Raw genomic sequence first — 8911 nt, forward strand, 5'->3', positions numbered from 1 at the left:
CATAGACATTTTATACAGGTCTCTGGCATCATGACCCCTCCTTTCCAAGTTTCTGTAATTTTCCTTAAAGATATCCCATATCTTCAAGTGGTTTGGACTGGTTTCTTCCCCCCCCTGGGCAGGTCAAACTGTTCTTTGTCCCTGAGAAGCCAAAAGGCCTTCATTTATGACCTAAATTACCTCCTGCTTCCCTCAGGAGAGGGCATGGGACTTCACTTTATTACTAAACAACACCCTGTATTCCTGACTAAAATGCTTTCTCGTGTCCAGGTGTCTACTATCTTCCTGGCCCATCTGGTTTATTACGGCTGTTCTTTCCTGTCCCCTTTCAGCTGCTAGAAACCCTCACAGAAACACATGATTAAATGAAATTAGCAGTTTGGAAACAAATGAATATAATACAGAATTTTTCCGTAACACCTGACAAAGAGGATAAAACACCTTAACATGAACTGTAAAAGCTGTTAACCTTCCCTGATTGAGCAGAGGATAAATCTTCCCTTACTTTACAGAAAATGACTCTTCTCTGGCATTGCAGAGGATAACGTTAACACAACCTTCCCTGATTAGACAGGATAAACCAACTTCCTTGACTATATGGAGGATGAAACACTTCTCTGTCAACACAGAGGATAACCACATGTACTCCATAGAAAGAGAAGTACTTTTTTTACCAAAAACTCCAATCAAGCAAAAATATCATTAAACGATTTATTTGGTGATAAACAGGGAACATTCCATACAAATAAAGCACTGAATTGATATGTAAAAGAACTTCAGCATGAGTTCAGCAAAATCAATGTCAGGATTTAGATTAGCCATCATGGTGACCATGACCGCAGTGGCCGTCATGGTGACCGTGGCGGCGGTGGCCATAACGGTGACCGTGGCGGCGGTGGCCATAACGGTGACCGTGACCGCGGTGGCCGTCATGGTCTCTGTCCCACTCAGGCTGCTTTTGCGGTTCGGCCACAGGCTTCTCTGCAGGCTTTGGAGGTTCGGCCACAGGCTTCACGGCAAGCTTTGGCGGTTTGGCCACAGGCTTCACGGCAGGCTTTGGCGGTTTGGCCACAGGCTTCGGCGGTTTGGCCACAGGCTTCACGGCAGGCTTTTGAGGTTCAGCCGCAGGCTTCACTGGAGGGATACAGAGTCATCTTTAGTCTGTCCTTTCTCAAATCATGAATAGCAAGTGTTACAGAGTGAATTGTATTTTACATATTTATCATCTTTAATAATTTTGTAAAGCTATTCTGTGAAACTGCTATACGTGCTAAATTTCAGGTATTTTTGTCATGGAGTAGGATATGACAAAAGAATTATAGAAGACACTTGGGGGGGGGTCTCAAACTTTATAGGTCTCAAACTTGACAATATGCATATATTTATCTGCTTAAACTCAAGAATACATTTATCACTAAACTGTCAATCTTTTTTAAAGACAAGAGTAGTGAGGTATGTAATACAAGCACAATGCAGATAGGAGACACGGACAGTTAATGTGTTTTTCATAAGTTTACTATTGCAACTAAATGTACTGTAGCTACATGTTCAAAAGAAGTCATATTTTGTAAGGCAGTCATGTATGCATTTCTTCAGACTGTGTAATGAAGCTAAAAGATTTTCTCACCTGCGACTCCAGCGTGTGTTGTGCACAAACATGCAGACAGGCACAATAAAACAACACTCAACCAGCAGTACACTCGAACTGTCATCCTCTCGACCTGTAATCTCACAATGAGCTCTGCTGGAAAACACACTGAATCAGTCAGTCAGAAGGGACAGTGAGGCACCCAATACTCCAATACAAACACGTGCTGCTGAATCGCTGTATAAAAGTTTTCTGAAAACGCGTTTTTAAAGATCCAAGGAGGTCTGGGTAACTCCAACCCTGATGAAACTCACCTGCGTGTAGCTTTCTAGTAGCCTAATCTTGAAGACCTTGATTAGCTTGTTCAAGTGTGTTTGATTAGGTTTGGAGGAGCGGAGCGCTGCGTTCACGCCAGATGTTGTAATAATAACCGTAATTAGTATTATGACAAATTACGCCCCTGGCCTCGTCCAAATACCCACACTTGCGGTCTTTGCACTTGACCACTTGTCTACTTGCATGACGTATTCCTCTATTTGGCCCAAGTTTTCAACTTTTGATTACTCGATTGGACACACTTATAGGCTTGCAAAAAATGCAAGTGTTTACGGAGCTTTTATTTATTATATTTTCAATACTTTGCATAAAAAAAAAAAAAAAAAAAGGTGTGCATGTCTGTTCAGTAGTTGCTATGTAACTAACATAAAACACACATTTTAAATTGTGATGCTTCTAATTAAGTGATAAAAACAGTTGCAAATGTTGTACAAAATAGGCCTACACATATCATACTCATCTTTGCACCAATAAAATGTGCAACACTATGTTTTTACTACCAAATTATATGTAGGCTATCTAATTATAGTGGAATGTTTACCTCGACATCTTGCGATTTCAGGGCACATGAGTTCCAGACCATAATACATGTGCCTTGAATACCACTTCAGTGTGGGTTTAGTGTGCATTAAAGGTGCTCTAAGCGATGTTGGGTGATGTTACTTCTTGTTGACGTTCAAAGTATAGTCAAACAAAACGGAGGCTAGCTCGACCCTCTCTCCTCCTCATCCCCACTTGTGATTTGTGTAAAAAAAACAAATCCGTAAACACGGCGTCGTCTCAAGAAATATCTGCGTACACACGAAACCGCTGAAACCGACTCAAAACGATGTAGTATACATGCCAGACCAGTATGTGGCGCTGTAGTTCTGCCACAGAGATACACTAAACACGGAGAAGAAGACTTGGAGCATGCGCATAACCTTGCGCGCTGTATACGAACAACTCGACAGAAGATAGAAGAAGAAGACGACGAAGATGGCGAATGCAACAACATCAAGAGCAAGCGTGAAGTCATCGTATGGACTGACGACGAAGTTGAACTTCTACTCAGAGTTACACTCAACTACAAGTCCACTAAACTCCAAGAAAACGTTGACTGGGAGTCATGTCACTCCAAATATTCTGACATAATGGGCATGTTTCATGCGCAGTATCCGAGGGAGCTAACCGAGTATCCGAGTATGCGCAGTATCCGAGGGAGCTAACCGAGAAGGATTTCCCTCACGATGCTAGCATGGCAGCAAATACAGGCATGCGGTGGACACAGGGCGTCGAAGTAGCCAAGGACGGGTAATGCTCATATTTTATGAGCTTTGCGAGGAGATCTGGGGTGGGTCGCCTGCTACATGCTCCATCGACACCAGCATCGAGACGGGTGACCTGGAAGAGTCTTCCGATTCTCCAAACTCCACTGAATCCCTCGACTGTCTTCCATCTGCGGTTGTAAAGCAGCGCCGGGATTTGCTCCAGGTAATGTTTGCTCCAGGCTTATGATTTAAAGTTTAGCGAGTTAGACATATGGTACAGTACCGTTTGATGTGGGCATAGTTAGGACAGATGCATGTTCTTTGTGTAGGTGTGTTGATTTAATACATTATTCATAACATAGCTTTGGTCTTAACTTATTTTGGGTAATAATTATGCGATTTTGCTCTGTTATATTCAAGGCAAAGTTGAACAGCCACAGAGGAGACAGGCTGAAGAGAAAGGTTCTGGCCGATCCGGCAGAGGAGGACCTAAAAATAAAGAGGAGGATGTTGGAGTTGATGGAGGACTCCGCTAGACGCAATTCCGACAACATGCTGCAGATCAATACAAACATTGCGAACATAACCAGTACCATTCAGGAGAGTTTTTCCTTCATGAGGGAATTGTTGTTCCAATGCCAATTTACACCCCCACACAGCAGCAGTGGACAATTCCAAGTGCACACACCATCATTCATGCACACAACACCACACCCCACTACACCAGCCTTCCTGCACACATCGGCCCAATGAACCAGCAAACCAACCTGGACAATACCGCCCCGAATGCTACACACCTACACCATCATGTGTCACCCCACATCAGCAAACGTCATTTTCATACAGACGTGCACTGCTGCAAGATGACACAGAGTGACTGCACTGTTGCACTAGATAATTTTACCTGTTGTATATGGTTTGTGTTTGTTGCCTGCACTGTGCGTGCACTGTTGCACTTTACACAGTTTGACCTGTTTTGTATAATTATTCTTCTACCTGTGGTAGTTGACATGTTGTATGTATATGTCTATTGCACTTTGTACAATATTACCTGTTTTATCAAATTGATCTTTGACCTAAAGCTTTTTTTTCCCAATAAAAAAAGTTCTGGAATTGTTTAGTCATTTGTTTATTTTCACTGGACACTAGGGTGCATCAAATTTGAATGGGAAATTTTAATTTCAAAATATCAATTTGGCTGGCATTGCATTTTGTTCCAATTAACATAAAAATTACTTTTGCAAAGTTTTGAGGAATTCCATTGAGATTTAGGGGTGCCACCTAACACTACCACCTAACACAATTTGAATTTTTTTGTCTAATTGCCAAAAGGTTGACCTGGAAGTGTGGAGTACAGTGAACTTTTATACAGTAACATGTTCTATAGGGTTATCAAAGTAAAAGTTGTTTGTTTGCACTTCTCAGAATTAAACTTTCAAGATTCTCCATTCATTTGTCCTATAGACAAAATGAATGGTGGTCAATGGGACATGTTCAAGTGGCCTTACCCTGTTAATTTACTGTAACAACTGCAATGCTACTCTCAATACACATGAGACATCTACAGTGGGGAGAACAAGTATTTTATACACTGCAGATTTTTCAGGTTTTTTCAAAGCATGTAGAAGTCTGTCATTTTGATCATAGGTACTCTTCAACTGTGAGTGACAGAATCTAAAACAAAAATCCAGAAAATCACATTGTATGATTTTTAAGTAATTAATTTGCATTTTATTGCATGACATAAGTATTTGATACATCAGAAAAGCAGAACTTAAATTTTGGTACAGAAACCTTTGTTTGTGTAACGGTATCAGGTGATTGACAGCAGCGTCATCCTATCAGCGAGTAGTACCTTGCATTTAAGTCTGATTGGCTGTTACCTGGGAGGCGTCACGTCCGATTTCCCCTTTGGTTTGCTGGTGTCGACGGTGGTTGTAGTGCAGCTTTGGTGCGGTGGCCTTTGTGCTGCTTAGTGGGTCTGATGACTGTTCACCTCACAGGCGTGATTCCCTGTATCCCATTGTGTAACCGGTGGGCATGACTGACCAATCCGTGTCTATTAAGCGTGCTATCTAGCGTGATCTCCTGATGGATTCTCCCTCTCGTTCTATGCCGTGATTGTTGCTACTGTCTTCTCACTATTAAAGTGATGCGGTTAATACGGCCGCGCTGACGCGATCATCACTAAAGAGAAGGGGACTGCTCGTTTGGTTCTTATCGTGGCGTTATCTTTGACCCGTTTCATATTCCTGGATTGTGTGGGGGACTAGTTGGTTCCTTCCACGTGTAGGGGAGCTAGCTGCCCTCTGTGTCTTTGTGATTTGAAACCTCTTTTTGTTTGTTTCCTGTTAACTTGCTTCTCTTTTGGAAGTATAGTTTGTTTAGTTAACTTGATTTTTATTTCCTTTTCACTTCATCTTTATTATTGTAAAGCCATTTAACTGCGTGTAATATTTAATCAGGCCAGTTAATTGCTCGGTTCATGTGATCAACTATCTATAAGTACAATTCTATTTGTGTGTGTGAACCTCTACTGAGCTAAAATTGTCTTGTATTAATCAGGTGACCAACTAATTGACTTCTCTGCGCTTGAATGGTTTTTTTCTTTATTTTTGTCATTGACATTTATTGTTGTGAGGATTTGCTTTCTTGATGTCCATCTGGTAATTTTTATGAACATTGTTATAGTTTCTTATTTTTATTTTGCAGGCGCTGGGGTCCCACGGGTGGATTGCTCTTCCTCCTCCTGGTGGTGGTCCTTTATCGTGTGCAGTGTACACTGTTGAGTGTGTGATTGTGTGATTAAGTGACACAGGTGTGTGTGTGTGTGTGTGTGGAAGTGTGCTCTGTAAAATCAAATTCCACGTTGCTTCCTGCCGTTGGGAGCCTCAGGCCTGCCGGTATTTAGTTTTTGTTTCTGTATATTTTTCTTATTGTTTAGTTTAAAGTGGGTTTCAGTGTCCAATATTTTAAAAGTATCTTTCTATTAATAAACATTTGTATTTTTGTATTACTCACGTCTCTTGCCTAATTCTATGAGGGAACCGAACCTGTGTGCTTTGCTCATTGTTTGAGTATTTTCCCTGGGGCTAATCCCTAGGGTGGCGTAGTCGGACTTTCTTTATTAGGGAATAAAAACTTGCTCTGGTGGTTCAAAAATTACACCGCCCCGCCACATTCTGGCGTAGTCGGCAGGATCCCTCTTGTATAGTACATAGACGTGGGTATTTTGTTTGTATCTTTGTTTTTTTGTTTGTTTTCTTTGTTTTCCGGTAGGAGCCAGACAGTAGCAGTCGCTCTTTGTGGTGGATCGGCACAAGTCAATCTTATTCTGTATTTGTGATCCCCCACGTATTGGTGCTGGTGCATCGACAGTGGAGCGGTTTGTTTTCGTTCCTCGGGATCGTAAGTGCCCAAAGTTTAGTGGCCGGTCGGCATTGGCATCAATGAGTGGGTGGAGGAGGCCCAGGCTTGTATGCGGCTTCGTCGTCTGTCTACAGCTGATCAGGCATTTTTCTTGTTTGATCATCTGGAGGGAGAGGCGAGGGAAGAAATTCGTTATCGGTCGAGGAACGAGAGGGAGGATCCGGATCAAATTATTCAGGTATTGCGTGATTTGTATGGTTGTACAAAATCGTATGTTGCTCTTCAGGAGTCAACGAGGAGTGCGCAGTCACCAGTTAGACAATCGTCGGAAAACTAATTCCCACTGAGTTGCAGGGCCACAGCTTGGTTGGGGAAAAGACAGGCTGAGGTGCTCTGGCTGGTCCAGATTTTTATGTGCCGCTTAAGGTTATGTCCCCATTTTATCATATGGATGGGTGGATTTTAAGTACCATGCGCGGTCGACACTAGCTCTATGGTATCTACTGTTACTGAGGGTGGTATATGTAAACTTTGGAACTATGGGGGCTGAAAAGATGTCAGTCGTGTCAGGGGTTGTAGCTGCCGGCTGTTTATGGGCCTTTTCAATTCCTTATGATTATTTGGGATTGGACAATATGGCTCTGCTCTTTTCGGTCTGTCATTTACCCTTGAGGCTCCTGGTTTTTCTTGTATGGGCATGAGGTTCTGTTACATAATTGTAGATGATGTGAGTTCGATGATGCCCATCCATTGTTCTCAGTGTAGATGTGAGTGTGAGTTCGATGATGCCCATCCATTGTTCTCAGCGTAGATGTGAGTGTGAGTTCGATGATGCCCATCCATTGTTCTCGGTGTAGATGATGTGAGTGTGAGTTCGATGATGCCCATCCATTGTTCTCGGTGTAGATGATGTGAGTGTGAGTTCGATGATGCCCATCCATTGTTCTCGGTGTAGATGATGTGAGTGTGAGTTCGATGATGCCCATCCATTGTTCTCGGTGTAGATGATGTGAGTTCGATGATGCCCATCCATTGTTCTCGGTGTAGATGATGTGAGTTCGATGATGCCCATCCATTGTTCTCGGTGTAGATGATGTGAGTTCGATGATGCCCATCCATTGTTCTCAGTGTAGATGATGTGAGTTCGATGATGCCCATCCATTGTTCTCGGTGTAGATGATGTGAGTTCGATGATGCCCATCCATTGTTCTCAGTGTAGATGATGTGAGTGTGAGTTCGATGATGCCCATCCATTGTTCTCGGTGTAGATGATGTGAGTTCGATGATGCCCATCCATTGTTCTCAGTGTAGATGATGTGAGTTCGATGATGCCCATCCATTGTTCTCGGTGTAGATGATGTGAGTTCGATGATGCCCATCCATTGTTCTCAGTGTAGATGATGTGAGTTCGATGATGCCCATCCATTGTTCTCGGTGTAGATGATGTGAGTTCGATGATGCCCATCCATTGTTCTCGGTGTGGATGATGTGAGTTCGATGATGCCCATCCATTGTTCTCGGTGTAGATGTGTGAGTTCACCGTCGTAGATTTTGTGTGGTTCACCGTCGGGGCGACGTTGCAGAAACTGGTGGTGGAATGTAACGGTATCAGGTGATTGACAGCAGCGTCATCCTATCAGCGAGTAGTACCTTGCATTTAAGTCTGATTGGCTGTTACCTGGGAGGCGTCACGTCCGATTTCCCCTTTGGTTTGCTGGTGTCGACGGTGGTTGTAGTGCAGCTTTGGTGCGGTGGCCTTTGTGCTGCTTAGTGGGTCTGATGACTGTTCACCTCACAGGCGTGATTCCCTGTATCCCATTGTGTAACCGGTGGGCATGACTGACCAATCCGTGTCTATTAAGCGTGCTATCTAGCGTGATCTCCTGATGGATTCTCCCTCTCGTTCTATGCCGTGATTGTTGCTACTGTCTTCTCACTATTAAAGTGATGCGGTTAATACGGCCGCGCTGACGCGATCATCACTAAAGAGAAGGGGACTGCTCGTTTGGTTCTTATCGTGGCGTTATCTTTGACCCGTTTCATATTCCTGGATTGTGTGGGGGACTAGTTGGTTCCTTCCACGTGTAGGGGAGCTAGCTGCCCTCTGTGTCTTTGTGATTTGAAACCTCTTTTTGTTTGTTTCCTGTTAACTTGCTTCTCTTTTGGAAGTATAGTTTGTTTAGTTAACTTGATTTTTATTTCCTTTTCACTTCATCTTTATTATTGTAAAGCCATTTAACTGCGTGTAATATTTAATCAGGCCAGTTAATTGCTCGGTTCATGTGATCAACTATCTATAAGTACAATTCTATTTGTGTGTGTGAACCTCTACTGAGCTAAAATTGTCTTGTATTAATCAGGTGACCAA

This window comes from Rutilus rutilus (genome assembly GCF_951802725.1).
Source record: "Rutilus rutilus genome assembly, chromosome: 14".
NCBI classification, from domain to species: domain Eukaryota; kingdom Metazoa; phylum Chordata; class Actinopteri; order Cypriniformes; family Leuciscidae; genus Rutilus; species Rutilus rutilus.